General features: G+C 38.8%; 1 long non-coding RNA gene across 1 annotated transcript; it reads left to right on the top strand.

Moving 5' to 3' along the window:
- The first annotated feature begins 542 nt into the window (after positions 1 to 542).
- Positions 543 to 2,080, top strand: LOC127132430 (uncharacterized). The gene is made up of 2 exons (XR_007806715.1): positions 543 to 1,034; positions 1,161 to 2,080. It is a non-coding gene; the product is annotated as an uncharacterized LOC127132430 (long non-coding RNA).
- Positions 2,081 to 24,752: the final 22,672 nt, after the last annotated feature.

Genomic DNA, 24,752 nt, shown 5'->3' with positions numbered 1-24,752 from the left:
TTCAACGGTAATCTATGCTCGACAATCTCAGAATCCAGACCAGGAATGTCTTGATAGGACCAGACGAACACATCTGAATACTCTCGAAGAAGATCAATCAACCCCTTCTTAACCTCTAGACACAGTTGAGACCCAACCTTGACTTCCTTCACATCATCTTCGGAACCCATGTTGACTAACTCAATCTGCTCTTCGAATGGCTAAATGGCTTTTTCCCCGTGCTCAAGTAGATGAGACAATTCATCAGATACTTCTTCATCAGTTTCTTCCTCAGCAAAAGGAAGAGGGCTTAGAACCTGGAATTGGGGGTGCAACTAGTAGCAAAAGTGCAGACCTATATTCTTCTGGGCCCAATTTTCTGAAATAGTCTAAGACAACAAAGACATGGGGCATGTCGCGCTAGGGGTGTGGATAGCAACACTTCGGCCCACAGAGAAGCATTTGGACGATTTGGGCTTAAGGCTCCAAAAGGCCTCAACCCAATGCCCAAGCATTAACTGGTTGAAACCTGGCTTGAAAAGAATGAAAAGTCACATGGCTTGTGCATTATCGAGATAACTCAAGACGAAGACCTCGCCGCGTCGATCCTCGACACGTTCTAGACTCCGACGCGATACTCCGAAGGTCTCACCGTCGCGCCCGATCCTACCTTCTCGTTCAGTTCGCCACGCCTCACCACAAGTTCGCAAGAAGAATCCGGTATGGAGGTTTCGATGCTCGCACCTTCAATGAACCGATTTGAAAGCTAGAAATCCAGCATCGTCACCATGATATGGCTTTCGAGAATTCCTTCATCGAGTCAGAAGGTGGATTATCCCGCTCGCATTATCGAGGTGAGATGAATCGAGGCGCCACTTTATAGGTACTCCAAGATTCTCGTGTTAAACGTTCAACAGCAAGTAGAAATCCAGATCAAGTCTAAACAATCGTTGTCTTTACCGTGTTCGACATCAATGAATCGTATGGCACATCAGAAGAAACGTGCCACAAATTGAGTCGAGATAAACTCATGGTGTTTTAAATTTGGCGCGGCGGTACGTTGCTCTGCTTTTCAAACTGGTTATATTTCTCTTCTCTTTGTTTCACTTGTCACTTTCTGCTTTCGTTAATCGTCTTCCTCTGCTCGAATTCTCATTCTTGGTTCTTCTGAATTATTGCAGTGATGTGTGGTCGTTGCCAATGAAGGTTGAGGATGTGATGAAGATAGAAGAATGTGTGGAGATGAAAGGTTGAAGGATGAGAGGGTTCAATAGAGAGGTTCAGTTTCTGCAAATTCTCTTGCAGTTCAAAAACTGAGAGAAAGATGAAGCATGAAGATGAAGTGCGTGAAGCGCCATGAAGAATGAAGCGTGAAGAGTTTTTATTTTTTGTGAAAATGATCTATATCCCTCCAATCACAATATAGGTATCTATTTATAGAACCTTCGATTCAAAAGCCAAATGCTATTCTGTTGGAGTTGGTTATTTTAGCAGTTTGTTAAGTTAGTTCAGGCTGTTAGAAAAACATTTATGAGTCGGTTGGGTTAGTTAATAAAGGAGAAGGTTAGCTAACAAACCTGTTAGGATTGTGTTATGAAAATTATTTTTAATTCCAAATGCAATTTAATTATTAGTTGCACATATACAATTCAGTAGAAATCTAAATTAAAGATGAATTTCTGTTATGGAAATGGTTGAATCAGTGCACTGCTTATGTTAGTTTGAAGTGAGTGCATTGAATCTAGTTACAGGGCTGCTAGTATGATGGATGAGCTGTTTTGCTGTGATGGTTTTTTTGCTTTGTTTATGTTTATAGAAGATGCTATTGTTCATGCTAAATGTAGCGGTTAAGTGTTATTGGTTTGGAAGAGTGACATTAGTTGAAATTGGAGGAGAATTTGGTTTTGTAGGGATCAATTTGAAAAGACGGATTTGCAAGGCTATTGAATACGGGAGCGTGTTAGTAATCTAGGTTAGTTGCTTTGAAATCATGTTAGAAGGAGGTTTTAGCAGAAAAATCTAAATATTTAGAATGTGGAGTTTAATTATGCAATTTATGGTGGATTTCACTTGAATAACTATGTCATAATTTGTTGTGTTACATGATAATTAATGGATTGATTTCATGCCGGCATGTAAATTCTGTTATGAATGATATCCAATCAAACCTCAAAGAACAAGACACGTGCCTGGAAGGTTTAAAGAATGTGTGATTACATCAGATGATGTGGTCAATGAAGAAGGTGAGCTGGTACATTATGCTTTCTACGCAGATGTCGAACCTGTCAATACAACTGAGACATTGAAAGATTCGAAGTGGATGAAAGTAATGGACGAATAGCTGAAGTCAATCAAAGTCAACAACACTTGGTCACTTGTCGAATTACCCCAGAACAAGAAGGCAATCGATGTGAAGTGGGTATACAAGGTGAAGTTGAATCCCAAAGGAGAAGTGATTCGACACAAGGTGAGACTTGTGGCGAAAGGATTTCTTCATAAAGAAGGAATGGACTTCGATGAAGTTTTTGCACCAGTTGCTTGGAGTTCGAGAAAAGAGCCAGTAGTGGCATTATCATTGTGTGAACAAGAATACATAGCTGCTTCTCTTTGTGCATGTCAAGTAACATGGATGGTGAATCTGGTCGAAGAGATAACATCGAAGAGTCCTGAAGCAATTACCATGAAGATCGACAACATGTCAGCTATCAATTTGGCGAAGAATCCGATAGCACATGGTCGAAGAAAGCACATCAAAACGAGGTTCCATTATCTTTGAGAGCAGATAGAAGATGGGAAAATGAATGTGGAACACTACAGAACTGAGAATCAGATTGCAGACATCATGACAAAGGGAGTTCAGGTCGAAGTGTTCAGAAGACTAAGAGTTATGATGAATATAGATAGCTTAGACACAATGAATTAGGTGGTATGTTGAATTATAATTCCTTGTGTCGAAACAGGTTGCTCGACAGAGGAAAGAAGTGTCGAACCACCTAGTGTGTTGAGTTTTGTTAGTGTGTCGAAGTGTCGAAGCATGTTGCTTCACACAGAATTTCGACTTAGGCATATGATCAGTGTATTTTGATACATATTCTTCTAATATTCATATTAGGCAACTCTATAGTTTATTATATTATTTTTACTATTTTAGTGTGTTTTTATATTTAAGTTTATTTTTGGTTTTATTTTATTTTCGTACTTTATTTTCAGCATAAATAGTTATTTCATACCTTGTTACTGTGCAGATCATAACTTGAGCTATGAGGATCAAATTGATGTGTTCTAATATGAGTTGGAAAGCTGAGAGCATAAGCTAAAAGTTTCATGTTGAAGTCAAAAGCTGATTCTAAGTGAAGGATGTAACACCCTTCTAAAATACCCCAAAAATTTATTAAAATAATAAACATATAATCAGAGTAATAGTGCACCAAGGGTGTCACACAAACATTCCACACCATTTAAACAATATAACAATCATGCTCTTTTATTTAATTTAAATATAAAGTATTTGCACAATTACGCAGCGGATAGAGATCAACTCAATCATGCAAAACATGTAACATCACATGTAATTTAGTTCAATAACAACAACAATAATAATCAAAGTGTTCCCGCCCGATGTTACATCTATCAGAGCATGACCCACTAGGGAGACTACACTAGACTCCAAGCATTTGCTTCTACTCAACTCATTTCTCGTTACCTGAAAAATAGTTGTAAGGGTGAGTTCCTCAATCAATATAATAAGCATTATAAAACAACATGTAATGCCAAGTAATTAACACATCAATCACCCTAATTGCAATACACATTCAGTAATAGCTCATTGGCTTAAACATCATACTCAACATCAATATACAATACCAGTATAATCTCAAATCATACTTAACAACAACACAACACACGTATAATATTGGAACACATCCATTCATAATATACGCCATACATATTTTTATGCAATGAGACTCTACACATGCGGTACCGACTATTCTCGAACATATAGTTCAAGCTCACCGATCCCTCCAGATACGGCTACTAAGCTCACTAGTCCCACTCATTTGAGACCTAGTGACTCACTCACTAATTCCTCACCATGGGAATTAGCTACAGCCCCGAAGGCTAGACTATGCACACTAATCATCTAGTATGCAAACATCAACAACAAACCCACAATGGTTCACTCACTAATTCCTCACTATGGGAATTAGCTACGGCCCCGAAGGCTATGCCATGCATGCTAATCATCTAGCAATGCAATATCAACAATAATTCAAGAATAAACATATGCTCACACTCTGAGCCATACCACAGTCCATTCACACATACATGCATAATATATACATTCACAGCATCATGTACATCATTATACATCATCAATCTTTCATCACATAAGCATGTCAGATTATGCCAAACAACAACCACAATATTAGTACATTTCAATATTGCATATACTGCTCAAAACAGCGGGAATTTATCCCTATTACACCATAGGCAACATAGGCCAACCCTCAATTAGGTACACCACATTTAAAAACAATAATTTTTCACTCTGCAACAGTGTTAACCGGTTAACGCCCTGGGTTAACCGGTTAACGCAGGCAAAACTCACTTTCTGGCAAAACGCAACAGCGTTAACCGGTTAACGCTCTGGGTTAACCGGTTAACGCAGGCAAAAACTCAATATTTTCACATTTCAATACAGTGTTAACCGGTTAACACCCTGGGTTAACCGGTTAACGCAGACCAAACAACAATTCCTGCGCTAACACACGGCAGAATGCAGAATTCCGCCGTTGGAGGACTTCCGGACCTCCGATTCCGATTCCGTAAACAGCTATACGATCGGGAAAACATTACTCACACAAATACCGATTTAATTTCAACTTTCAGCACAGTTCATCCAACAACATTTCAACATTTACAAATCCCAATTAGGGTCAAATTAACGGCTTATCACTACCCATGACATATTATCCTAAAATACCCATTAATCGACGATAAACCCCCCCTTACCTTAACAATCCGGCGAATCTTTGAGCTTCAAGCCTTTCCGTTCTTCAACCTTTGCTCTTCAGCTCCTTTCTCCTCTTCTCTGCCCTTTTCCCTTTTCACGATTTTCTCTGTTTTCACGTGAAATGTTTTTACTCCCAATGGGACTTTTTCCTTAATTCCAACTTATATATTTTTCCAAATAATAATTATTATTCCAAAATAATAATAATTCAAAAAATAATCATAATAATAAAATTTCCAATTATTTAATTAAATTAATAATTAAATTATTAACTCAATTCAAATAATTATTTTATTGTTATCGGGGTGTTACAACTCTCCCCCACTAAAAGAGTTTTCGTCCTCGAAAACATACCTCAAGCGAACAACTCTGGATAAGACTCCTTCATCTTACTCTCCAGTTCCCAAGTCACGTTGCCACCTGCTGGTCCTCCCCAAGCTACCTTTACCAAGGCAATCTCTTTACCCCGCAACTGCTTCAACTCTCGATCCTCGATCCTCATAGGTGATGTTTCAACAGTCAGGTTATCTCTCACCTGTACATCATCTATTTGGACTACATGCGACGGATCATGAATGTACCTCCTCAACTGAGACACATGAAAAACTTCATGCAAATTCGCAAGCGACGGCGGTAAGGCGATACGATAGGCTACTTCTCCTATCCTCTCCAAAATCTGATAAGGACCAATAAATCGAGGTGTCAACTTCTTCGACTTCAAAGCTCGACCAACACCAGTTATCGGAGTGACGCGAAGAAACACATGATCTCCCTCTTGGAACTCAAGTGACTTCCTCCTCTTATCGTGATAACTCTTCTGACGACTCTGAGAAATTCTCATCTTCTCCTGAATCATCTTAATCTTTTCCGTAGTTTGTTGAACAATCTCCGGTCCAACCACAACACTCTCACCGGACTCATACCAACATAAAGGTGTCCGACATCTCCTACCATACAAAGCTTCAAACGGTGCCATACCAATGCTCGAATGAAAACTATTGTTGTAGGTGAACTCAATCAAAGGCAAATAACAATCCCAAGCGCCTCCTTTTTCTAAAACACAAGCTCTCAAAAGATCCTCCAGTGACTGAATCGTCCTCTCAGTCTGACCATCAGTCTGCGGGTGATATGCAGAACTCAATCTCAGTTTAGTTCCCAAAGCCTTCTGCAAACCCTCCCAGAACTTCGATGTAAATCTAGGATCTCTGTCCGAAACAATACTCGACGGAATACCATGCAAGCTTACAATCTTCTCAATATACAACTCGGCTAATCTCTCTAACGGATAATCCATTCTGATCGAAATGAAATGAGCCGACTTCGTCAATCTGTCCACGATCACCCAAATGGCTTCAAAATTCTTACTTGTCCTCGGTAAACCAGAAACAAAATCCATACTGATACTGTCCCACTTCCACTCTGGAATAGCCAACGGTTGCATTAGTCCAGACGGCTTCTGATGCTCAATCTTTGACTTCTGACAAGTCAAACAAGAATAAACAAAACTCGCAATTTCTCTTTTCATTCCCGGCCACCAAAATAACTTCTTCAAATCATGATACATCTTCGTAGCTCCAGGATGAATACTTAAGCCGCTACGATGTCCCTCCTCAAGAATACTCTTCTTAAGCTCAATAACATTCGGAATACACACCCGACTACCAAATTTCAAAACACCATTCTCATCAACTCTGAATTCACCACCTCGACCTTGGTTCACTAAAGTCAACTTATCAACCAAAAGCATATCGGATTTCTGACCCTCTCTGATCTCCTCCAGAATACCACTCGTTAACTTCAACATTCCCAATTTAACACTGTTGTGAGTACTCTCACACACCAAACTCAAGTCTCTAAACTGCTCAATTAAATCCAATTCCTTACCCATTAACATAGACATATGTAATGATTTCCGACTCAACGCATCAGCCACTACATTTGCTTTACCCGGATGGTAATTCAAACCAAAATCATAATCCTTCAGAAACTCTAACCATCTCCTCTGTCTCATATTCAGCTCTTTCTGATCAAACAAATACTTTAAACTCTTATGGTCACTGAAAACCTCAAATCTTGATCCATACAAGTAATGCCTCCACAACTTCAAAACAAACACTACAGCTGCCAACTCTAAATCGTGCGTCGGATAGTTCCTTTCATGAACCCTCAGCTGTCTCGAAGCATAAGCTATAACCTGCTTATTCTGCATCAACACACCACCCAAACCCAACAATGAAGCATCACAGTAAACTTCAAATGGTTCCGACGAACTCGGTAACGTCAAAATAGGAGCAGTAGTCAACCTTCTCTTTAACTCTTGGAAACCTTCTTCACATTTTGAGTCCCAAACAAACGCTTGCCCCTTTCTAGTCAACATCGTCAACGGTAACGCCAACTTAGAAAATCCCTCAATGAACTTCCTATAATAACCAGCCAAACCAAGGAAACTTCGAATCTCAGCAACAGACTTCGGAGCTTCCCACTTAGATACCGCTTCTATCTTAGAAGGATCAACAGCAACACCACCTCTTGAAATCACATGACCAAGAAAACTAACTTCTTCTAACCAAAATTCACACTTAGACAGTTTAGCAAATAACTGCTTTTCTCGCAGCACTCCTAAAACCACTCTCAAATGCTCAGCATGCTCTTCTTCAGATTTCGAATACACAAGATGTCATCAATAAACACCACAACAAACTGATCCAAGTACGGATGGAAAATCCTATTCATGTACTCCATAAATACTCCAGGCGCATTAGTCACACCAAAAGGCATTACAGAATACTCATAATGTCCATACCTCGTTCTGAAAGCAGTCTTCTGAATATCCTCAGTTTTCACACGTATCTGATGATACCCAGATCTCAAATCTATCTTGCTGAACACACTCGCACCAACCAACTGATCCATCAAATCATCAATCCTCGGCAAAGGATACCGATTCTTGATCGTCACTTTATTCAGTTGCCTGTAGTCCACACACAACCTCATAGTACCTTCCTTCTTCTTAACCAACAACACTGGTGCACCCCACGGTGACACACTTGGACGAATAAACTTCTTATCCAACAAATCTTCCAACTGACTTTTCAATTCAGCTAACTCAACAGCAGACATACGGTACGGAGCCATCGATATCGGTCTAGTACCAGGTACCAATTCAATCGAGAACTCAACTTCACGCTCTGGCGGTAACTCATTCACTTCTTCCGGAAACACATCAGGAAAGTCACACACCACTGCTAGATCACGAATCACCAGTTTATCTTTAGCTTCTAAAGTTGCCAACAGCATAAACAACTCTGCCCCATCTGCCACTTCCTCATTCACCTGCCTGGCTGATAGAAACAGACTCTGCCCTCCTCAATCTCAGGAAATATCACCGTCTTATCAAAACAGTTGATATAAACTCGGTTAAACACCAACCAGTTCATACCCAAGATAACGTCAATCTGCACTAATGGAAGACACACAAGGTCTATCCCAAAATCTCTACCAAAAATATTCAAAGGACAACTCAAACAAACTGAAGTAGTAGTCACTGAACCTTTGCAGGAGTATCAATCACCATACTTCCACGCATCTCAGATATCTCTAACTTAAGCTTCACAGCACAATCCACAGATATAAAAGAATGAGTAGCACCTGTGTCAATAATAGCTATAAGGGGAAGCCATTAATATAACACGTACCTCTGATCAAACGATCATCTGCAGAAGTCTCAGAACCTGATAGAGCAAAAACCTTGCCTCCTGACTGATTCTCCTTCTTCGGCTTAGGACACTGGGGACTGATATGACCCAACTCTCCACAGTTGAAACAAGTTACAGTCTTCAATCGGCACTCTGCAGCCAAGTGACCACCTTTCCCACACTTGAAACACTTCATCTCAGCACTGGTACACTCATGAACACGATGTCCAGCCCGACCACATCTATAACACTTAGCAGGAGCACTAGAGTCTCCTCCACTAGGCCTCTTCATCCCACTCTGCTTCTGAAAACCTTTGCCAGCTGCATACGGTTTTCCACGATCCATCTGATTCTTACCCTTCCTATCAAACCTCTGCTGATAGCTCTCTGCTCTAGCCTTGGAATCCTGTTCAAAAATTCTGCAACAGTCAACCAAGTCAGAAAACACCCTGATCCTCTGATATCCAATAGCTTGTTTGATCTCAGGACGCAACCCGTTCTCAAACTTCACACATTTCGAAAATTCTCCAGCAGCCTCATTATAGGGAGTATAGTACTTTGACAGCTCGGTGAACTTCGCAGCATACTCAGTAACCGACCTGTTACCCTGCTTCAATTCCAAGAACTCTATCTCTTTCTTTCCTCTGACATCTTCTGGATAATACTTTCTCAGGAATCTTTCTCTGAACACAGCCCAAGTAATCTCAGCATTCCCAGCAGATTCCAACTCAGTGCGGGTAGCAACCCACCAATCATCAGCTTCCTCTGACAGCATATGTGTACCGAACCTGACCTTCTGGTTATCAGCACACTCAGTTACTCTGAAGATCCTCTCGATCTCCTTCAACCACTTCTGAGCACCATCTGGATCGTATGCTCCCTTGAACATTGGAGGATTGTTCTTCTGGAACTCACTCAGTTGACGAGCAGCTCCCATTCCTACAACATTTGGATTCCCTCCAAGTACTCCAGCCAGCATACCCAGAGCCTCAGCAATCGCAGCATCATCTCTACCTCTTCCAGCCATCTCTATTCTGAAAACCCAACAAACTAAAACAATAAGTACTGATAGGGTTACACAACACCTATCCCGTACAGGGAAAACAGAATAATTACGACTCGACACGACCGACTATGCTCTGATACCACTAATGTAACACCCTTCTAAAATACCCCAAAAATTTATTAAAATAATAAACATATAATCAGAGTAATAGTGCACCAAGGGTGTCACACAAACATTCCACACCATTTAAACAATATAACAATCATGCTCTTTTATTTAATTTAAATATAAAGTATTTGCACAATTACGCAGCGGATAGAGATCAACTCAATCATGCAAAACATGTAACATCACATGTAATTTAGTTCAATAACAACAACAATAATAATCAAAGTGTTCCGCCCCCGATGTTACATCTATCAGAGCATGACCCACTAGGGAGACTACACTAGACTCCAAGCATTTGCTTCTACTCAACTCATTTCTCGTTACCTGAAAAATAGTTGTAAGGGTGAGTTCCTCAATCAATATAATAAGCATTATAAAACAACATGTAATGCCAAGTAATTAACACATCAATCACCCTAATTGCAATACACATTCAGTAATAGCTCATTGGCTTAAACATCATACTCAACATCAATATACAATACCAGTATAATCTCAAATCATACTTAACAACAACACAACACACGTATAATATTGGAACACATCCATTCATAATATACGCCATACATATTTTTATGCAATGAGACTCTACACATGCGGTACCGACTATTCTCGAACATATAGTTCAAGCTCACCGATCCCTCCAGATACGGCTACTAAGCTCACTAGTCCCACTCATTTGAGACCTAGTGACTCACTCACTAATTCCTCACCATGGGAATTAGCTACAGCCCCGAAGGCTAGACTATGCACACTAATCATCTAGTATGCAAACATCAACAACAAACCACAATGGTTCACTCACTAATTCCTCACTATGGGAATTAGCTACGGCCCCGAAGGCTATGCCATGCATGCTAATCATCTAGCAATGCAATATCAACAATAATTCAAGAATAAACATATGCTCACACTCTGAGCCATACCACAGTCCATTCACACATACATGCATAAATATACATTCACAGCATCATGTACATCATTATACATCATCAATCTTTCATCACATAAGCATGTCAGATTATGCCAAACAACAACCACAATATTAGTACATTTCAATATTGCATATACTGCTCAAAACAGCGGGAATTTATCCCTATTACACCATAGGCAACATAGGCCAACCCTCAATTAGGTACAACACATTTTAAAACAATAATTTTTCACTCTGCAACAGTGTTAACCGGTTAACGCCCTGGGTTAACCGGTTAACGCAGGCAAAACTCACTTTCTGGCAAAACGCAACAGCGTTAACGGTTAACGCTCTGGGTTAACCGGTTAACGCAGGCAAAAACTCAATATTTTCACATTTCAATACAGTGTTAACCGGTAACACCCTGGGTTAACCGGTTAACGCAGACCAAACAACAATTCCTGCGCTAACACACGGCAGAATGCAGAATTCCGCCGTTGGAGGACTTCCGGACCTCCGATTCCGATTCCGTAAACAGCTATACGATCGGGAAAACATTACTCACACAAATACCGATTTAATTTCAACTTTCAGCACAGTTCATCCAACAACATTTCAACATTTACAAATCCCAATTAGGGTCAAATTAACGGCTTATCACTACCCATGACATATTATCCCAAAATACCCATTAATCGACGATAACCCCCCCTTACCTTAACAATCCGACGAATCTTTGAGCTTCAAGCCTTTCCGTTCTTCAACCTTTGCTCTTCAGCTCCTTTCTCCTCTTCTCTGCCCCTTTCCCTTTTCACGATTTTCTCTGTTTTCACGTGAAATGTTTTTACTCCCAATGGGACTTTTTCCTTAATTCCAACTTATATATATTTTCCAAATAATAATTATTATTCCAAAATAATAATAATTCAAAAAATAATCATAATAATAAAATTTCCAATTATTTAATTAAATTAATAATTAAATTATTAACTCAATTCAAATAATTATTTTATTGTTATCGGGGTGTTACAAAGGAGGGTCAAATAATTCGTTGAAGTTTCAGACTTAATTAAAATAGTTACTTATGACCAGTTTTTGTAATTTTCGGGTCGGATCCTATAAGGGACCGAATTTACCTTTTATTATATTAGGTCTTTCACTATTATAGTAATACTATTATGAATTTTGATGAGACAATATTGCTTAGAAGATTTCATGGAGAACTAAAGTTCACAAGGTTGATCTATTGTAATTGGTTTCCGCCGATACTTTGAGGTTTCTTAATTTTCAATCAAATGTCTTTTCCCTTTCAATATTTTGTTCTATATCTTGTATGCTTTATTCAAGTTCTATAGAATATGTGTTGCTTAATTTCGAGTGATATATGTTCCATAATCGTGTTTGCTTAATTCGCGTGTGCTTAATCCGTTTGCTTAATTCGGAATTTGTTTGCTTAATTCAGAAATTAGGAACACATATCATATATTAGTATTAGTGCGTTTGTTACTGTAATCGAAAAGGGATTAAAACCTGTAAGAACAAAAATTGTGATACAACAGATTCCTTGATTTTGATGATAACAATAAGAACAAAAATTGTGATACAACAGATTCCTTGATTTTGATGATAACAAAGGATGAAACCAAAAATGGCACCCTAACGAAAAGTTTCTAAGTGTGCAGGACTCTGATGACATCATCAGATAGAGTACCAGATCAGAAGTATATTATCAAATGATCAGAAGCTCTGAAGAAGAAACAAGTTCAAGAAAGTCAAACTCTGAACTAAACAACAAGTATCAGAAGCATCTGAACAAGAAGTAAGTCCTAGAACCTCTGACTCTGAACAACGCTTTCTGAAGAATCTATTTAGATCAACATCAGAAGCAAGATTCCAAGGTTCTCCAGAAACACAAATACTCTGATTATGGATTTGCTAATCATGAAAGAGTAACGTTGAAGACAAGTAAAGATTTTCAAATGGATTTCCTAATTGAGAAAGAGACGTTAATCTCCAATCTCAATAAAGAAAATACTACTTGTGGTAAGTAGTCATTTCAAGAAGAAAAAGTCATCCTGCATTAGCTAATTATGTGATGGCGTAACTTCATCTCAATATCCACCAGTTTTAACTACTACTTCAACTGATCTATATAAAGGATTGAAAATCAATTTTCAGCAACACACACATACGAGGAAAAATCATACTGAAACATCAACAAGAAAAACACTCTTGCTCTCTATCTTCACGAAGCTTTTGCTTATTACGTGAAAAACTCTTGTTCTTAATTTTGTAATACTTGCTTTCTTAGAAGCACTCTAGTTTACATAAATCCTTCTTCTATTGTTTGTTGATTTCCTCAAGTGACTCTGTGTAGTCTGTATACTTGAGAGGGCTAAGAGATTTTGTATCTTAGACGTTGTTTGTAATCTTTCAAGATTAGTGGATTAAGTCCTTGTTGAAGGCGAAATCACCTTGGCCGGGTGGACTGGAGTAGCTTTGTGTTATAAGCGAACTAGTATAAAATCCTTGTGTGATTTTCAGTTTGAAAAGCGCTTATTTTTCCAAACAATTCAAACCCCCCCTTTCTTGTTTTTCTCACCTTCAATTGGTATCAGAGCTCCGGCTCTGTTATTGATTTTCTAATCAAACACTTAACCGTGTAGAGAGATCCAGTACGAGAAAAACAATGGCCCACTCAAATGAAAGAGATTCCTACAATGCCAAGCCTCCTGTTTTTGATGGAGAAAAATTTGATTACTGGAAAGATAGAATCGAAAGTTTCTTTCTGGGTTATGACGCTGACCTCTGGGACATTGTCACAGATGGATACACACCTCCAGTCTTAAATGGAGCTGAAGTTCCCAGAAGCAAAATGTCAGAAGATCAGAAACGTGTCTTCAAAAATCACCACAAGGCCAGAACAATACTTCTAAATGCTATATCATACAACGAATATGAAAAAATCACCAACAGAGAGACAGCCAAAGATATACTTGACTCTCTGAAGATGACCCATGAAGGAAACTCACAAGTCAAGGAGACGAAGGCTCTGGCGCTTATCCAGAAATATGAAGCCTTCAAAATGGAAGATGACGAAGCTATAGAGGCTATGTTTTCTAGATTTCAAACTCTTATTGCAGGTCTTAAAGTATTAGACAAAGGATACACGACTGCAGATCATGTTAAGAAGATAGTCAGAAGTCTGCCAAAGAAATGGAGACCTATGGTTACTGCTCTAAAGCTGTCAAAGGATCTGAACAATATCAACCTTGAAGAACTTGTTAGTTCTCTCAGAAGCCATGAGATAGAACTAGAGGAGGATGAGCCTCAGAAAAGGAACAAGTCCGTAGCGCTTAAGTCCAGATCTGAAAGACGGAAGCCTGACAGAACCAAAGCTCTCCAGGCAGAAGCTGAAGATACTGACGATTCTGAACCAGAAGACTCTGATGATGAAGAAGAGTTGTCCCTACTAACCAGAAGAGTCAAGCAACTCTGGAAAAAGAGGAACAACAACTTCAGAAGACCAAGACCCAGAGGGGATCGATCAGAGTCAACTTCAAAAGGTAAAGCTAACAAAGATATTACCTGTTATGAATGTAAAGAAACAGGTCATTACAGAAATGAATGCCCCAAGTTGAAGAAAGACAACCCTAGAAAAGAAAGCTTCAAGAAAAACACCTTCAGAACAAAGAAAGGACTGATGGCTACCTGGGATGACAGTGAATCTGGATCATCAGAATCTGACTCTGATGAACAAGCCAACGTAGCACTCATGGCTACCACATCCAACTGTTCAGACGAAGAATTTGAAGAGGTATTTTCTGAACTTTCTAGATCTGACTTAGAATCATGTTTGTCAGAAACTCTTACCTCTTACCAGAAATTAAAACAAAAGTTTAAAAATATTAAAGGCTGTCTTAAAAGAAATTTGAAGAGTGTAGTGAACTTGAGATAACAATTCTATCACAAGAAGATACAATCAAATCTTTAATGTTAGAAAGAGATGAAGCAAAAACAAAAAGCTCAGAATTAGAAGAAGCGTTGTCTCAAGCACCACAAACTTCAAATAAAATTATTTATAAATATGAAGAAGCCTTTCAAGAATTTCTGAAGAATGGGATAGATAGGAGTATTATGGCATCCATGATTTATGGAGTAAGTCAGAACAATAAAAGGGGAATTGGGTATGATCCTAAGGAAGATAAAACTTCTACAAGTGATCAAATTAAATCTCCTTTTTCATATCACTACACACACAACACAAGAACACAAATTTAAAAATGCTAGAAGACCCAAAGGTATAAGAAACTCTGGGAAAACTAATCTAAAAGGACCCAAGAGATTCTGGGTACCGAAAGATAAGATTATCTATGTTGCAGATATCCTATGCAGCAAAGTTCAGACACCAGTCATGGTACCTGGACTCTGGATGCTCGCGACACATGACGGGAAGAAAGTCTATGTTCCAAAGTCTGGAACTTAAAGACGCTGGATTTGTAGGCTTCGGAGGAGATCAGAAAGGAAGGATCAGAGGCTCCGGAACTATTGGTAATGGTACTCTTCCCTCTATATCTGATGTTCTTTATGTAGAAGGATTAATGCATAACTTGTTATCCATAAGTCAATTAAGTGATAACGGTTATGATGTAATCTTCAATCAAAAAACATGTAAAGCCATTAATCAAACGATGGCTCTGTCCTTTTCACAGGCAAGAGGAAAAACAACATTTACAAAATAAATCTTTCTGATTTAAAAAATCAAAATGTTAAATGTCTAATGTCAGTTCACGAAGAGCAATGGGTATGGCATAGACGCTTAGGCCACATTAGCATGAGGAAACTTTCTCAGCTAACTAAACTTGAGTTAGTCAGAGGCCTACCTAAACTGAAGTTTTCTTCAGATGCTCTGTGTGAAGCTTGTCAAAAAGGAAAATTTTCAAAAACATCTTTTAAAAAGAAAAATGTTGTTTCTACCTCTAAGCCTCTGGAACTTCTTCACATTGACTTATTTGGTCCTGTGAAAACAGCATCAGTTAATGGAAAGAAGTATGGACTTGTCATTGTTGATGATTACAGTCGCTGGACATGGGTAAAATTCCTAAAGCACAAGAGTGAGTCTCACTCTGTATTCACAAGTTTCTGTTCCAAAGTGCAAAAAGAGTTTGACTCTAAAATTATTAGAGTCAGAAGTGATCATGGTGGAGAATTTGAAAACAAAGATTTTGAAGAATTATTTGATTCTAATGGAATATCCCATGATTTCTCCTGCCCTAGAACTCCACAACAAAATGGAGTTGTAGAGAGGAAGAATAGGACACTCCAAGAGATGGCCAGAACCATGATCAATGAAACTAATGTAGCAAAGCACTTTTGGGCAGAAGCTGTAAATACAGTGTGTTACATTCAGAATAGAATCTCTATAAGACCTATTCTAGAAAAGACTCCCTATGAACTGTGTAAAGGAAGAAAACCCAACATCTCATATTTTCATCCTTTTGGATGCTCTTGTTTTATATTAAATACTAAAGAACATCTGAACAAGTTTGATTCCAAAGCACATAAAGGTATTATGTTAGGATACTCAGAACGCTCTAAAGGCTATAGAGTATACAACACTGAAACCAAAATTGTGGAGGAATCAATTCATGTCAGATTTGATGATAAGCTTGACCCTGAAAAGTCAAAGCTAGTTGAAAAGTTTGCAGATTTGGAAATCACTCTTGTAGAATCTGAGAAAACTCCAGAAGCAACTGTCACTCAAGACTCTGAAGAAATTAAATCTCCAAAAATTCCAAGGAAAGTTAAAAGTCGTATTAACGTATCTGAAGATTTGATTTTGGGAAACAAAGATGAACCTGTTAGAACCAGATCTACCTTCAGAACTTCTGAAGATATTCCTCTGGGACTAGTGTCTTTGATTGAGCCTACGTCCTGTGATGAAGCTCTTCAAGATAACGATTGGGTGGCAGCTATGCAAGAAGAATTAGATCAATTCTCAAAGAATGATGTCTGGGATCTCGTTCCTAAACCCAGAGGCACTCATGTCATTGGAACCAGATGGGTTTTCAGAAACAAGCTGAACGAGAAAGGAGAAGTTGTCAGAAACAAAGCACGACTGGTAGCTCAAGGTTATAGTCAACAAGAAGGTATTGATTATAATGAAACTTTTGCTCCAGTCGCGAGGTTAGAATCTATTCGTCTTCTTGTATCTTTTGCTATTAATCATTCTATCAAATTATACCAAATGGATGTCAAGAGTGCATTTCTTAATGGTTATATTTCAGAAGAAGTGTATGTCAATCAACCTCCAGGTTTTGAAAATTCAAACTTTCCAGAACATGTTTTTAAACTTAAGAAATCCTTATATGGACTTAAACAAGCTCCCAGAGCTTGGTATGAACGCTTAAGCAATTTTCTTCTGGAACAAAATTTTATCAGAGGGAAAGTTGATTCTACACTCTTCTGTAAAAACCTTAATAATGATCTCATGATATGCCAGATTTATGTTGATGATATTATATTTGGTTCTGCTAATATCTCTGTTTGCCAAGAATTTTCTAAGTTAATGCAGGCAGAATTTGAAATGAGTTTAATGCAAGAATTAAAGTTCTTTCTGGGAATTCAAATTAATCAAACTCCAGAAGTCACGTACGTCCATCAAAGTAAATATATTAAAGACGTTCTGAAGAAGTTTGATATGACTGAATGCAACTCTGCAAAAACTCCCATGCACCCAACTTGCATTCTGGAAAAGGAAGAGGTAAGCAACAAGGTTTGTCAGAAGCTCTATCGAGGTATGATAGGCTCTCTCCTCTATCTGACTGCTACTCGTCCTGATATTCTCTTTAGTGTCTGTCTTTGTGCCAGATTCCAGTCAGATCCTAGAGAATCTCATTTAACAGCAGTTAAAAGAATTCTTAAGTATCTGAAAGGAACTCCTAACCTGGGCCTGATGTATGAGAAAACATCAGAGTATAGACTCTCGGGTTATTGTGATGCAGATTATGCAGGAGATAGAATAGAACGAAAAAGCACATCTGGGAATTGCCAGCTTCTGGGAAACAATCTAATCTCCTGGGCTAGCAAAAGACAGTCAACTATTGCTCTATCAACTGCAGAAGCAGAATACATCTCAGCATCACTGTGCACAACTCAGATGCTCTGGATGAAGCATCAGCTAGAAGATCTTCAGATATTTGAGAGTAACATTCCTATCTTTTGTGATAATACTGCTGCTATTTGTTTAAGTAAGAATCCCATTCTACATTCCAGAGCCAAACACATAGAAATAAAACATCATTTTATCAGAGACTATGTTCAGAAAGGAATAGTAACATTGAAGTTCATTGATACAGAACATCAATGGGCAGATATCTTTACTAAGCCTCTAGCTGAAGATAGATTTCTTTTTATCTTAGAAAATTTGAATATTAAAAATTGCCCTGAGTGAAAAATGGCTCTGAAAAATGTAAAATGTGACTCTGATGTAAACAAATGTACTTCTGCCTCTGACTCTGATACTTCTACCAAGTTAAGAAGATATCTGAGTTAGAAATCTTCAGAAACCAATCCTTTGGTATTCCTGAAGATCAGATACATCAACACGTGGAGCTCTAAACGTCTAACCCTAGAACTTCTAGACAGCTGTCAAAAGAAATCAAAGGTCAGATCGTTTGAAATCTCCTAGAGCAGTGTGCGTACTGTTGGGATTAGACATTCATTTATTAGCTGTAATCATTTTTCCCCCCAAACGTGCTATTTTGATTTTTGTGCTAACGCTGGAATGTGTGTCGTTTTGCATGTTTTTTACTTAGAGTATATAAACACTTTCTCTCACTTTTCACACTTATCACTCTCACTCACTCTAAAACCCTAAACCCTATCTCAAAGCATTCTCTGCAAGTTCTTCATCAATCTTCATCTTCTTCTTCATGGATGCTCAACAACAAGAAGTTTTTAACTTCTCTCAACAGATGGAATCAAGTTCTAATCCCCAAACCTCAAACACTCAAACACCAACGGTTACTGGTGTCACCATAACCCCTGTTTACAAAGAACCTCACGTTCTTGACCGTGAACGCCACATTAACCTTTCAACCCCCTTTGAAGGCTTGGATGTGTTGTGCGAATCGTTGGTTGATTTCGACAACCTAAGAAGAAATGGCGTTGATCTAACTGGAGAACTGCGTCAACAAGGGTGGGAGAACTATTTCCAAAGGTTGTATGGTCCAATTTACCCACTTCTGGTCAAGGAGTTCTGGAGACATGCAGATGCAGATGACAACTTCATCGTCTCATTTGTTCTGGGAGTGAAGATAGTTATCACAGAAGGATCCATTGCCTCTCTGTTGAATATGGAAAGAAGTGGAGGAAAAAGGATCTACAACATTCCTCCTAGGTCAAAGCGCATAACAGATGTGATAAACCCAACAATCTTCAAACCAAATGTTGAAGGAAACCCATCTAAGAACAAGGAGCTACACCAGAACCTCAGAGTGTGGCTGAAGATTATTCTGGGAACTATCCACCACCGTCCAGCCTCCAACTCTTCTGATTACATTAATGCAGACCAGAAATGCATTTTGTACTGTATTCAGAAGGGTGTGAAGATCAATCTCCCTGCTCTCCTTTCAGATATCTGAGAGATTCAATCAGAGAGACCAGGAATAACATGAAGCCCAGATCCTACATTCCTCTGGGAAGATTGCTATCTGACGTCTTCATTGAGCATGGACTGGTAGATGAGCTGGAAAAGACCAAGTTGATGGATGATCTGGCAATTGATGTGGGGAAGCCTCTGAATGCCAGAAACCTCAAGAGTATGGGGATAATCAAGAAAATACAAGTCAGGCCAACTCTGGATACAACCTGGGATAGTTTGAAAGATCAGAGGAAGATGCCTCATGGCCTTGCCAGATTCTTCAAGAACGAACCCAGAGACGCTGTTGCTATCTATCTTCAGCGTCTGCTGGATGATGGTATTGACATCTCTGATTTCAGCCTCGATGACTGTCTGGACTCTGAAGAAGATTTAGTCAGATACAAGAGAGGTATTTCTGAAAAGAAGATAGCACCACCAGCAAAGAAGGCCAGACTTGAAGGAGCTTCTGGAAGCGGATCTTCAGCTCCTCTGCAATTTTCTACTGGTAAGTCTGTTCCTCCTGCTACCTCTAAATTCATGATGGCTTCCTCTAATCCTCTCTCTTCACAACCCATTTATACCACCTCTGACATTACACCCTCAATCACCAGAACCTCCCAACCTACATCAGTTCTAAACATAGCAAGAACTTTCATACCTCCCTCTATACCTGCACAAACTCACCAAAGCACCTCATCTTCATCATCCTCAGCACCAGAATCACCCCCATATGTTTCCCTCTCATCTGACCCTGAATTTTCTGATCCTGAATCACCAACCATATCCACACTTTACGCTCATAGACTTGCTTCACAACAAACACAAACCACAGAACCTGAAATAACTTCACCACTACAACAAACAACCACCATCCCCTCTGAAACTCAACCCTCTGAAATTCAACCATCTGATCCCCACACCTCTGATATCACCCCACCAAAAATTCCCGCTGCACCTGAAGCAGAATCTGAACCCTTAGACTTAAACCCTCTTTACGCTTCATCCCAATCTTCTGAACCTCAACCTGAACCAGAAATTGAACCAGAACCTCTCACTTTAAATCTCAGCCCTCCAAACTCTCCACCTCACACCTCTGAACCAGAACCCGAACCTGAGCTTTCTAAACCTACCCTTAAGGAAGCCATCTTTATGATTGCAGAGGCTTCAGCTCAAAAGGTTGATTCTCTGGTCACTAACTCTGAAATCAGCGATGATCCTGAATCTGTAAGGACACACTGGAACAGAGTCATTGGCTGGATGACATCTGAGTCCTTTAGGCTGAAGAGCATATCTGAACAAGTCAGAAATGACTACATCAGAAATGCTGAGGCAAGACTCCAGGAGAGACTTGCCAGAGAAGCTGAAGCCAGAAGGCTAGAAGAAGAGAGGTTGGCCAAGGAAGCTGAAGAAGAAGCAAAAAGGCTAGAAGAAGAAAGACTTGCTAAGGAAGCTGAACTCCTAAGGCAAAAGGAAGCTGAAGCCAAGGCTCTGGCAGATGCAGAAGCTCAAGCTGCTGCTGAAGCTGAAGCTCAGCAAGCTTGACTCTGGGGGAGTCATCTTCTGTGATTCCTACGGTTCTTCAGACTCTGAAAGAACTCAAGCAAGATCAGAATGAACTCCGGGCAAGAATGGACAAGCAAGATACTGTCAACGAAAACATCCAGAACATGCTTGCTATGCTGCTTCAGAGAATGCCTCCGCCTCCGAACCCTTAGGCACTTAGGATTTACTTTGCTTGCCTATTGTTTTTGCTTCTGTCTTCTTTTGACTCTGATGTTTTTCTTGTTCTTTTGAACCTGATGTTTTGTTTGTTGCCTTTGTGCTTCTATCTATGAATTTTAAGTTTTTCTCTTTATCTATTTTTTTTTCTCTTTACTTATTTTTACTATGTCTTTTTGATTCTGACAAAAAGGGGGAGAAAGTAATTATTAGCTCTGATGAAAATATTGTCTAAAACCATCAAGCATTCTGCAACATTTTTTTTATATAAACAAAATTATTTAACTTGGACTTAAGAAATTGCAGAAAATCTCAGAAACCTCTTTACTTAAGAAACTCTGGTAAGAACTTCAGAACCTCTTTACTTAAGAAACTCTGGTAAGAACTTCAGAAACCTCTTTACTTAAGAAACTCTGGTAAGAACTTCAGAACCTCTGAACTCCCTAGTACTATCTCAGGGGGAGCTTCTGTCTATCTGATCTATTTTTATTCATGTTTCATCTGCTAATTAAAGTTGTTTTGTCATCATCAAAAGGGGGAGATTGTAAGAACAAAAAATGATACAACAGATTCCTTGATTTTGATGATAACAATAAGAACAAAAATGTGATACAACAGATTCCTTGATTTTGATGATAACAAAGGATGAAACCAAAAATGGCACCCTAACGAAAAGTTTCTAAGTGTGCAGGACTCTGATGACATCATCAGATAGAGTACCAGATCAGAAGTATATTATCAAATGATCAGAAGCTCTGAAGAAGAAACAAGTTCAAGAAAGTCAAACTCTGAACTAAACAACAAGTATCAGAAGCATCTGAACAAGAAGTAAGTCCTAGAACCTCTGACTCTGAACAACGCTTTCTGAAGAATCTATTTAGATCAACATCAGAAGCAAGATTCCAAGGTTCTCCAGAAACACAAATACTCTGATTATGGATTTGCTAATCATGAAAGAGTAACGTTGAAGACAAGTAAAGATTTTCAAATGGATTTCCTAATTGAGAAAGAGACGTTAATCTCCAATCTCAATAAAGAAAATACTACTTGTGGTAAGTAGTCATTTCAAGAAGAAAAAGTCATCCTGCATTAGCTAATTATGTGATGGCGTAACTTCATCTCAATATCCACCAGTTTCAACTACTACTTCAACTGATCTATATAAAGGATTGAAAATCTTTCAGCAACACACACATACGAGGAAAAATCATACTGAAACATCAACAAGAAAAACACTCTTGCTCTCTATCTTCACGAAGCTTTTGCTTATTACGTGAAAAACTCTTGTTCTTAATTTTGTAATACTTGCTTTCTTAGAAGCACTCTAGTTTACATAAATCCTTCTTCTATTGTTTGTTGATTTCCTCAAGTGACTCTGTGTAGTCTGTATACTTGAGAGGGCTAAGAGATTTTGTATCTTAGACGTTGTTTGTAATCTTTCAAGATTAGTGGATTAAGTCCTTGTTGAAGGCGAAATCACCTTGGCCGGGTGGACTGGAGTAGCTTTGTGTTATAAGCGAACCAGTATAAAATCCTTGTGTGATTTTCAGTTTGAAAAGCGCTTATTTTCCAAACAATTCAAACCCCCCCTTTCTTGTTTTTCTCACCTTCAATTGGTATCAGAGCTCCGGCTCTGTTATTGATTTTCTAATCAAACACTTAACCGTGTAGAGAGATCCAGTACGAGAAAAACAATGGCCCACTCAAATGAAAGAGATTCCTACAATGCCAAGCCTCCTGTTTTTGATGGAGAAAAATTTGATTACTGGAAAGATAGAATCGAAAGTTTCTTTCTGGGTTATGACGCTGACCTCTGGGACATTGTCACAGATGGATACACACCTCCAGTCTTAAATGGAGCTGAAGTTCCCAGAAGCAAAATGTCAGAAGATCAGAAACGTGTCTTCAAAAATCACCACAAGGCCAAAACAATACTTCTAAATGCTATATCATACAACGAATATGAAAAAATCACCAACAGAGAGACAGCCAAAGATATACTTGACTCTCTGAAGATGACCCATGAAGGAAACTCACAAGTCAAGGAGACGAAGGCTCTGGCGCTTATCCAGAAATATGAAGCCTTCAAAATGGAAGATGACGAAGCTATAGAGGCTATGTTTTCTAGATTTCAAACTCTTATTGCAGGTCTTAAAGTATTAGACAAAGGATACACGACTGCAGATCATGTTAAGAAGATAGTCAGAAGTCTGCCAAAGAAATGGAGACCTATGGTTACTGCTCTAAAGCTGTCAAAGGATCTGAACAATATCAGCCTTGAAGAACTTGTTAGTTCTCTCAGAAGCCATGAGATAGAACTAGAGGAGGATGAGCCTCAGAAAAGGAACAAGTCCGTAGCGCTTAAGTCCAGATCTGAAAGACGGAAGCCTGACAGAACCAAAGCTCTCCAGGCAGAAGCTGAAGATACTGACGATTCTGAACCAGAAGACTCTGATGATGAAGAAGAGTTGTCCCTACTAACCAGAAGAGTCAAGCAACTCTGGAAAAAGAGGAACAACAACTTCAGAAGACCAAGACCCAGAGGGGATCGATCAGAGTCAACTTCAAAAGGTAAAGCTAACAAAGATATTACCTGTTATGAATGTAAAGAAACAGGTCATTACAGAAATGAATGCCCCAAGTTGAAGAAAGACAACCCTAGAAAAGAAAGCTTCAAGAAAAACACCTTCAGAACAAAGAAAGGACTGATGGCTACCTGGGATGACAGTGAATCTGGATCATCAGAATCTGACTCTGATGAACAAGCCAACGTAGCACTCATGGCTACCACATCCAACTGTTCAGACGAAGAATTTGAAGAGGTATTTTCTGAACTTTCTAGATCTGACTTAGAATCATGTTTGTCAGAAACTCTTACCTCTTACCAGAAATTAAAACAAAAGTTTAAAAATATTAAAGGCTGTCTTAAAGAAAAATTTGAAGAGTGTAGTGAACTTGAGATAACAATTCTATCACAAGAAGATACAATCAAATCTTTAATGTTAGAAAGAGATGAAGCAAAACAAAAAGCTCAGAATTAGAAGAAGCGTTGTCTCAAGCACCACAAACTTCAAATAAATTATTTATAAATATGAAGAAGCCTTTCAAGAATTTCTGAAGAATGGGATAGATAGGAGTATTATGGCATCCATGATTTATGGAGTAAGTCAGAACAATAAAAGGGGAATTGGGTATGATCCTAAGGAAGATAAAACTTCTACAAGTGATCAAATTAAATCTCCTTTTTCATATCACTACACACACACACAAGAACACAAATTTAAAAATGCTAGAAGACCCAAGGTATAAGAAACTCTGGGAAAACTAATCTAAAAGGACCCAAGAGATTCTGGGTACCGAAAGATAAGATTATCTATGTTGCAGATATCCTATGCAGCAAAGTTCAGACACCAGTCATGGTACCTGGACTCTGGATGCTCGCGACACATGACGGGAAGAAAGTCTATGTTCCAAAGTCTGGAACTTAAAGACGCTGGATTTGTAGGCTTCGGAGGAGATCAGAAAGGAAGGATCAGAGGCTCCGGAACTATTGGTAATGGTACTCTTCCCTCTATATCTGATGTTCTTTATGTAGAAGGATTAATGCATAACTT

This window comes from Lathyrus oleraceus, chromosome 3 (assembly GCF_024323335.1).
Source record: "Lathyrus oleraceus cultivar Zhongwan6 chromosome 3, CAAS_Psat_ZW6_1.0, whole genome shotgun sequence".
NCBI classification, from domain to species: domain Eukaryota; kingdom Viridiplantae; phylum Streptophyta; class Magnoliopsida; order Fabales; family Fabaceae; genus Lathyrus; species Lathyrus oleraceus.
Note: the sequence above shows the minus strand (reverse complement) of the source record. Positions and strands in the feature narration are given on the sequence as shown.